Source organism: Periplaneta americana, chromosome 7, assembly GCF_040183065.1.
Source record: "Periplaneta americana isolate PAMFEO1 chromosome 7, P.americana_PAMFEO1_priV1, whole genome shotgun sequence".
NCBI classification, from domain to species: domain Eukaryota; kingdom Metazoa; phylum Arthropoda; class Insecta; order Blattodea; family Blattidae; genus Periplaneta; species Periplaneta americana.
This window is the reverse complement of record NC_091123.1, coordinates 122,026,783-122,037,003: the sequence shown is the minus strand read 5'-3', so window position 1 is coordinate 122,037,003 and position 10,221 is coordinate 122,026,783. Positions and strand designations below refer to the sequence as shown.

The following is a 10,221-nucleotide window of genomic DNA, read 5'->3' as shown; positions in this document are numbered from 1 at the left end:
GTGATTTTTCCGTAGTTTTCCACAGTTACTTAGGCAAATGCCAGGTTGGAATTTTCATTGCCAAAGTCCATTTCTCCTTCCCCTTCCGTGTAGAAAAAGAATTTAGATTTCGTATCATATCATTCATCTTTATCATCTCATTCGCTAGCTATATTCAGGTCAAGACGTATGTCTTCATCCGCTTATGGGAGGGGGAATCCTCTCTACAGCCATTCATGAGTTCCCAGCCTTCCGCAATATCTCTGCCAGGATTCATTCCTTGAAAGCACTTCCAAGTGTGCTTCGACACCTTGGAAGGGTCATTGGAATCGAGCCTATGCTACTTGGTCACCTTGGCGGTATGAACTTAGAGCGGGGGAGGGTAGGAAGCCCTCATTGGTTGAGTGGATGAGGAGTCACATGCAGTTGGTGGGCTGGTAGACCCTCATCCTCATTCATTCCATACACTTCAGGATGCACAATAGGCCTCAGTATGACTGACGTGCAAAGGGTTGTCCTAACCCACCCGTAACCACCATAACCTAACCTAACCTAACCTACCAGGAAATAAAATCTGTATACTTCTGCCAACAGTTTAGATGTTGGAAAACTAACTACTGCATTAGATGCACAATGTAAGATACCATATTATCATCATCCTCTTATCGTGTCTCCTTTCGGAAGGTCGTTTCCAAATATGCCACCATTCATCTCTGTCTTTCCAACCTTTTTTTCTGTTTATTTCATCCTACTTTTATTCCCATTCTCATAAACTCTTCTGAATTTGATCTATTCATCTTTCACATGGTCTTTCCATTGGTTGTCTTTCTTTCACCCTTAAATTTAATATTCTCTTTGGCAGCCTTTCCCTTTCCATTCTGTTAAGGTGCCCAAACCATTGTAATTTCTTATTTTCTAATTGTGTTGTTAATTTTTCAACCTTCAGAGTTTCCCTGATTATGTCATTTCGTATCCTTACTCTTCGTGTCTTCTGTACAATACCTCACAGGGTTTTCATATCTGAGGCTTGACTGCTCAGAACTTTTTTGGTGTATGTCCAGGTTTATAAAGTATATGTTAAAACTGGCTTGAAACATGTTTTGTACATTGCCATTTTGCTCTTTATGGGTACATCTTTATTCCAAATTAAATATTTTATTAAATGGTGTACATTTTACCATATATATACATATCTCATTTTTGACCAAAATGTCAGTTACCATGTTTTACGCACCAGCCCTTCAAATAGTTGTACAATGCAGACATTGCTTCCGTATATATAAACTGTGTTAATTGTTCTATAATTGTAAAAATATGTGTTTTTACTCTATTTTGGTCACTTAGTAATTTTGTATTTTTATCATTTCACGCTATTTTAAGTGAAACACCTACGTTTGAGGTACTTCTGGTACCATAGAAACGAAGGCTAGGGGTTTTTCCACATGTTCCATTCTCTATTAATGTAAATCGAAGTTTTTCACACAATAGTCATAGAAATGTTGGGTATATTGGTTATGTATAATATTTTCAGTGACTTCCTTTGGAATTGATATGTTCGCCAATGCTAAAAGTCTTGTTGATACATTGTAACCCAGAGATCAGTTTTTATTTGACGCATGCACTCATAGGTGATAATGTCAAAATCAAACAGAACAGCTTGTATGACTTATCAAACACTTCTTTGTGAACCTCATTTTCTCGGAGTAAAGAAGGGGTATATTTCAGATCTGGTGGTGCCAAGGTACTACTATTAGAGGTTGGGTGGCACCAGGGAACTTTTCTGCTTTTCATATCATCAAATTTTGCATATATTTAAACAATTCATAGCGAAATCTACTACGTAGATCTAACAACCTCTTTGTCTTTGCTATTAGAAAGTCGCTCCAGTTTCGTTTTCTATGTAATCAACCAGTTCCCTTCAAACAGAATGACCCATTAGCTTATGCTTCGAAATCCCAGACCCAGAGCACTTTTTTTAATACACTACTGCAAAAGAGAGATTAATTATTATTCATCTGCATGCAGAAGCTCCATTTTAAGTTCTGAGACGTGGGATTTTCTTAAAAAATATAGGGAAAATGTTTTGCAAGAAGAGAGAGCATCAGATGGGAATGTTTTGGTACCAGTATAGGTTTTAAATTTCGAAGTATCAGTCCGGCAAATAAAGAGGAGCTTGTTTTTATCTTAAAATCCTATATACATCATCTCCATCAAGACAGAATCAATAATTTCAAAGTAAACTGCTTTATAACTGTGGAAAATGTCATCATCTGCAATGCCTGCATACATTTTACCCGACCTGTTGCTTCATCATTTTACCATCTCAGAGATTGTAGTAAACAATTTTTCATTTCTCTTCTTGGCAAGCTGAGCATCACAAAATTGAGATCGAAATATTTTTTCTGCAGCACTTTATGCAGTAGTTGTCACATGGATCACATTGCAAATTCAAAATCAAGTCGAACAGCTGCTCTGACTCTGTCATTAATAATGTTTTCAAATTGCCCCATTTCTCAGTAACCACGCAGATCAGCTTATGGATGATTTGCAAATAGAGTGGCCATTTCGAGTCCTCAGTCTGTACTGGGTAAGGTAGTGGATGAATTAAAAAGTTTTATTTTGTCATGAAATTTAGACAATGTTTCTTTTCCTACACATGTATTTTTATTTAAAATTTAATCAGTGATATATAAGTGTTGAAAGTGTAGCCTATATAGAAAAATGAAATTTAATTATTATTTTTTTTCTTTAATTAAGTCTTGCTTGTCATTCTCGTGGCTGTCCTAAACCACCAACCGTAATCAGAGTACATGATTTTTTTAATAATCTGTGAGAGGGACGTTGACTTTTCTTTATTTGAGCATATAAGTTAACATTTAAGTGTTATACAATTTTGAATGATGTAGGATAAAAATAATATGTTATTTCTGTATTCCCTTTTAATACTGGTCCCATGATTCTCATGACATTCTCCTGTCTCTTTCCGTACAGACAAAATATCCTAGACAAGATTCATAAGTAGGAAATTCTGTTTTTTTTTTTTAATCCCACATATGAAGAGTTCAAATGCAAAACAAGTTATATCCCCAGAAAAGTTTTCTCATAAATGAGCAAAATGTGCCACACAGTATATTTACAGTGTATTTTATAATTCTTTTTCATCATCCAAGATTTTAGAGCAAATATTGGTCTTCAATATTCTTCCTTCATCAAATTATTTGAATTTAAAGTGGATATGACTTGATTTGCACACATCTGCGTGTATAAATTGTTTTGCACTTAATTGTGATGTGAGTAGATATTAACTTTGAACTTAATAGTACTGTAAAATATTGAACAAAGAATATGGTTATCAGTTCAAATTATACATATTTTTATTATCATAATATTTTACAATCAATCTTCTTAATGTATCCAACTGTTTGCTGACAACATAAAGTCCACTGTAGTCCACTGTAGTCTATTCAGTTGTTGTTTTTCACGAGAAATGAGGGATATTTTGATCGGTGTTCATTATAGATGCCTTTGCTAGTAGCCAGAGTTGGGGTGTAGTCAATGTATATTGCAGGGCTGTGTCTTCTGCAACTGGTACTGATGATTTTAATTTACTTCTTTTGTGGTTTATGGATGGACAGTATAGAAGAATGTGTTCCAGATCTTCATCATGATTATTACACCACAGACAAGTAGCATTATCAGAAATGTGAAATCAGTGTAGGTACAATTGTGTGACAATGTGACCTGTTCTGGCTCTTGTTAAAAATGTCTGAACATGTCTGGGCAAGTTTTTGTACATTTCCAGGTCATTTGGTTTCTTTTGTACAGACTGTAAAATTTTTTCTTTGTCAGAAGAGAGCCAGTTGTTGATCCATAGGTTTATAAAATGAGACTTTACTGAAACAAAAGCACTGGATAGAGATATCACTTGAACAGGTCTTGGTTGCAAATGTGTTGCCTGTTTTGCAATATTATCAACTTCCTCGTTTCCAGGTATACCATAATGACTAGGTATCCATTGACATGTTATATGTCATTCTCCTGGCATGGTATAGACATGTGTGCCAGGAGAATGACATTTGATGTTCAATTGCTTTGTATTAGGCTAATTTTCCAGTAATACTCTACCATAACAATCATTATGACTGGAATGGAGCATTTTTAATGTAATAAACCCATATTAAGAATTCTGATTTTTTAACTCCTATGTCATTTCAAATGCAACTACATTAGAGTGATATTTACTTACTTATGGCTTTTAAGGAACCCGAAAGTTCATTGCTGCCCACCATAAGCCCACCATTGGTCCCTATCCTGAGCAAGATTAATCAGTCTCTACAATCATATCCCACTTCCCTCAAATCCATTTTTATATTATCCTCCCATCTACGTCTCAACCTCCCGAAAGTTCTTTTCCCTCCAGCCCCTCTACTGACACTCTATATGCATTTCTGGATTCGCCCATACATGCTACATGCCCTGCCCATCTCAAATGTCTGGATTTAATGTTCCTAATTATGTCAGGTGAAGAATACAATGTGTGCAGTTCTGCATTGTGTAACTTTCTCCATTCTCCTGTAACTTCATCCCTCTTAGCCCCAAATATTTTCCTAAGCATCTTATTCTCAAACACCCTTAACATCTGTTCCTCTCTCAAAGTGAGAGTCCAAGTTTCACAACCATACAGAACAACTGGTAATATAACTGTTTTATGAATTCTAACTTTCAAGTTTTTTGAGAGCAATATAAATCACAAAAGCTTCTCAAGCAAATAATAATAATAATAATAATAATAATAATAATAATAATAATAATAATAATAGGATATTATTAAAATGGATTTGAGGGAGGTGGCATATGATGATAGAGACTGGATTAATTTTTGCACTGGATAGGGACTGATGATGGGCTTATGTGAGAACGTCATTGAACCTGCATTTCCTTAAAAGCTATTGGTAAGTAAGTAATCTTAACACTGGGAAAATTAATTTTGACAGCATTTTGTGGTGCTATTTTATAATCTAACAAAAGCTTTGAAATAATTAACTGCTTTCTACATATTTCGAGACACAGTTTCTTCAGGAAGAACGACATGCTGTTACATGTTTGGATATTAGCATTTCGAAAAAAAAAAAAAAAAAACAAACAAACGAGTAACCATAGGATCGATGACGCATTTTTTATTCCTGAGAAAAGTTAGATTTGTTTTACAAGTTATTAAGGCAATTTTACTGTTGCTGTCCACATAAGAAATTTTCTCCAATTTGTGTAACTTCATTGTCAGCAAAAACATGTTACATGGCTTCTTTGATGGAAGAAGAAATAGGAGGAAGCATTTTAAAAAGTTTGCTATAAATTGCCTGTCTGAATGGGTCAATTTCAGAAAATAAAACTTAATTAGATCTCTAAAGAGCATTTGTTTAAAATGAATTCACTGAAATGCTTTGTATAGGTCATTCGTTAGCTTGTGTGCTTGTGTGTGCCGTAGCTCATAGCAAGAGCCTTATGGTGGAGTGGAAGTGTAGCGAGAGAAGGAAGCTTCCCAGTGCATTTCTTTCTCCTTATGAGCAGTAGGTTTCATGAGATATTGAATGACCTATATGTAGACCTACATTGAAGCCACTTTAAATCCCTAACCATTATACAAAAAAGCATATGCGGCATGCGCTGCTTTTCACCATTACTAAGACTAAACAAAGACACTCTTTGCCTCCGAGATGTAGCTTACTACAGTAGACTACTTTGAATATGCTTACATTAAAAGAAGTGTGTCGTGAGAGTAAAATGGTGAAATGAGCTATAGTGAGAAAAATTTACATCTCACATTTATGCAGCAGCATAATGCACAATACATGTTTATATGTGGTATGAAAGAGATACTCAAAAGTTTTTTTTTAATTACAGTTCTGGCATGTTGTGATAATGCATTGCACATGAGCATAACTGCATTGTTGCCAAGAAGGTGTACACTGCATTTGTGTCCATGTGAACTCGGCAGCAAATAGATTTCTGTATGCTTTAGTTGCGACTCTATTTAGTCTAGTGAGAAGTTCTATTTCATTCAAACTATAATTATAAATAATGACACAGTAAAGTTTTATTACTGTATGTACGGAATTATTGTAGTCTGTTTCTGAAGAAAAAAATTTCAACACCCCCCCTCCCTCCAGAACCAAATTCTGACTGTGCCACTGGTTAAGTGAATAATTTCTTCTAACTGGTTCAGTTACACAGAATGCTGCCACAATTCGATTCCATTTGTAAATCTTTTACAAAGATTTAGTTGTATGCATCTTGTAAAGACTGGAATTGAAAACTGCCTTTCAGTAAAAAGAAGTTACTGGCGCCCTGCAAACAATAACTGGGACTACTGAAATAGGGTGACCAGACAACCTATTTTTAATGGGACTGTTCTTTTTTTTTTTCATGATCTGTCCCAGTGTTCCGACAAATTTTTAAAGGGACGCCAAATGTCCGGTATTTTATTTCCTCCAAAATTGCAAGAGATGGCAGTTTAATTTGAGATTTGGGTTTTTCAAATATTCTGCCTTTGTAATATGACAGATTATTATTTTTAACAGTTTTTAATCATAAATACGTTTCTCAAGTTTCGGAAAAAAAATAAAGCTCGCCCCCCCCCCCCATTTTTTCACAATAATTCACTTGATTACCACCAGATATCACCTAATGCCCTGTTTGCACTTTCTCTTCCTTCTTCTACTTTCTCTTTCTTCATTTGGCAGTCAGCACGCTCATTTTGCACATGGTTTTTGTAGTGATTAGTTCTGTTAGTTATTTGCAGACCTTTTCTAATAGTTTAAAACAAGAGTTTCCCTTGAAGGAAGATGACACAACAAACAAAGTGGAATGTATGTTGCGCCGTTCAGTTTTCTCTAGTGAACCTGGAGGGTGATCTGATATCACGCAACATGTAAAGAAGAAGAAGAAGAAGCACGTGTTGGCTCTTGCCGCCAAGACTTCTAGCCAGTGGGTGAAAGCATGGGTAGACATAATGGCTCGGTTAGAAAAACCAACGTACTATGGTAGGAACGATCATGATTTTAAAATCAAATGTAGGAAACAGAAAACGGATATAGGTAAATTCTCATTTTTAAATAGAACTATAAATGATTGGAATGACCTACCTGCAGCAGTCTTTGAGGGCTGTCCTTCCTTAAGGAGATTCAAGAATAACTTAAAAAGTTGTGTATAAAGTGCAAATTAAAATTAAGGTGACATTGAACATTTAATTTTTTAAGGTGACATGTATTTATTTAGCCTGACGAGTTACTTCCTTGGTTTGAATTGTAAATTATTTAAAAATAGCGTGTAAGAGGGCCTTAGATTAGAAATGTTTAGTTTAAATGTAGTTCTGTTTGTAAGTACAGTATGCATAAGGGTGTAATTATTTGACTTATTTGAACTGTTGTATCAGTGAAGCGAGGTGAGTCAGTGGAGTTATGGTATTACAGTGCAGTGAATAGTTCTGATCAGTGATAATTTATAGCGTCAATGAAATGTGTTCTATAGTGTCAGTGAAATGTGTTATAGTGTGTCAGTGAAAGTGTCCTAAAGTGTCAGTGAAATGCGTCATAGTGCCACTACAGTGAGTGAGATGAGAATAAAGTGAAAGACTATTGAAACTTATGTAGGGCCTATACATAATTATGTAGGTTGTAATGTAAAATTAGGTATTTTATTTATGTTTTATTATTATTGTGTTAAATTATATTGTGTATTCTTATTGTATTGTGTATAAAATTGTATTGTGTATTGTGTAATTGTATTGTGTATTGTAAATTTATTGTGTATTGCTCATCATTTTTTTTGTATTGTTTATATTGTGTACCGTATACCACTGCCCACTTGCAATGTAAATAAATACATACATACATACATACAGTGTCTCACATCATTTGTGAATACAAATAATGGACTATGAAGTGAAGAAGAGAAGCGTGTTGCTCTTTGCTTTCCACACAGCAAAACAGAGTGATTCTTTCAGGTCAATGGATTGAACGTTACAAATAGTGAGAGTCTTATTTAGAAAACAGTTCACGTGTTGCAGAACAAAGTGCGAGTCTATAATAGTGAATGTTCTGTCACCGTACACAATGCATGAAATCCACGCAGAACTTAAAAATGCTTAATATGTTTCTGTGATGGTTGATGAATTTAACCATAAAATTTAAAGTCAATGCCAGTTCTTGTACGATATTTCTTTCCTGATCAGGGTGTTAAGTATAAAGTGATCTGTTTCCAGAATATTAGTGGCGAAATAGCTGATTAGCTAATCATGTTCTAGATATCCCGAAGAAAGATTATTAAACTGATAAAGTTGTTGTGTTTTATGCAGATAACTACAATACGAATTTTGGAGGTTATAAGATGGTTGAAAAGAACAATGGTTTTTATGAACTAAACATTGAACTTAAAATGAACACTCAAGGAATAGATTGTGCTGCACATGTGGTACATATCAATAATTCCACATTTATACTACAAGGGTGGAAGAACTGAAATCATTTTGTGAGTTTGTTGCTACTGATTATACACACTGATTATACAAGCAGGTTCTAGGTACCCTAGTGTCAAAAGTAGATAGTTGTTACTGTTGCCTGCAGTTACCAGGGACACTGATATGTTTGATCCCCTCAAGGCAAGTGAGACTAAGTGCTCCAAAATTAACAGGTGAACTCTTTGAAAAGAGTGAAAAAAGGGTTCACCCAGAAACTGTCTGAAGGGTAATAAGAAAAGCTGAGTTCGATGGCAGAATGACAAAAAAAAGCCCTTCATTAGTGAGGTGAACAGAAAAAAGAGGCTGCAGTTTGTTATGGAATGTGTAAATAAAGATTTTTCTTGGTGAAATAGTGTAATTTTTTCAGACGAGAACAAGTCTAATGTTTTTAATTTAATTGGCAAGTTAAATGTGTGGCGGAAGCCAAATGAAGAACTTGAAATGAAGAGTTTGCAGCCCACTGTGAAATGTGGAGGAGGCAGCATCATGATCTGAGGTTGCATCCTGCAGAAGGAGTTGGAAAGATGACACAGATCGAGGGGATAATGAAGAAGGAAGACAACCTTCGTATATTGAAGTAACACTTACACAGAAGTGCAGACAAATTGGGCGTAAGGAACACATTTAAATTTTACCAGAATAACGACCCTAAACACAAATCCTATCTTCTGAGGAACTGGCTCCTGTATAATTGTCTCAAAGTTATTGACACTCCTCCCCAAAACTCTGACCTGAACCCCATATAAAGTCTCCGAGCTGAGCTGAAATTACGAACACGAAAAACACCTTCAAAATCAAAAGGTGAATTAGAAAAAAAAAATAAAGAAGGAATGGGCTAAAATACCCACTGAAAACATTAAGAGATACATTGCTAATATGCCATAACACTTGAGAGAGGTTTTAAGAAGAAGAAGAGGAGGATATGCTACAGATCACTAAATGATATTTGTTTAGTTTCTACAGAGGATAAATTTAGTTAAAAGTTCAAATGACCGAATATTAAAGTGACTGTTGTCAATTTTTTGTTATAAATTTATTTTATGCTTTATAATGAAGAATAGACTGATTAATTTTTTTACTAGTATATTGAAAGAGGAATTGTTGATTTTATATTTTTTGTTGTTCATATTTGTCATTAAGATAACCAGAATAAACATTGATTTCGTTACAAACCTAAGTGGCCGAATATTAAACAGATTTCGAGATTTATTAATAAAAGCCTGCTCACGTGCCTTTGGAGTTGGCCCGCTTCGTTTGTGCGATTTGAGAATATTCTGATATTTACTACGGTACAATTTTATAATTTCCACTATTCTACACTTGCTGATGGTAGGAAGACAAGCTGTTTTGTAAACCTCGGTAAGTTTGGGGGCAGTTGCATGAGTGATGTATTTTACTGAAGAGTGTTTTCCACCTAGTTCGCTTGTCTGATCTAAAGAAAATGTGTTATCACATCATTATAGGTTTGAAGTTGTGCTCTCTTATGAGTCCTACTCTCATCAACACAGCGTGTACAGAATTCTTTTTTCCACTCGTTACAACACGGGAATAAAAACTATTACATCTACTACTAAACCACTAATATGATACATGATTTCACAGGCACAACAGCAATACAAATCTGCCAGCGTAGCTTGGCAAATACAACTGCTGGGCAGATGCTACCCTGACTGCCAGCATCCCTCTCTTCTCTTGCTCCACCCTAAGGGCAGCAAGAACGTAGTGAG

At 35.1% G+C, this 10,221-nt stretch overlaps 1 protein-coding gene across 3 annotated transcripts in view; it reads left to right on the top strand.

Annotated features, from left to right (window-relative positions):
* Positions 1 to 10,221, top strand: part of LOC138703418 (uncharacterized) — a 70,570-nt gene that overhangs the window by 33,707 nt on the left and 26,642 nt on the right. The gene's annotated exons all lie outside the window — the stretch shown is intronic.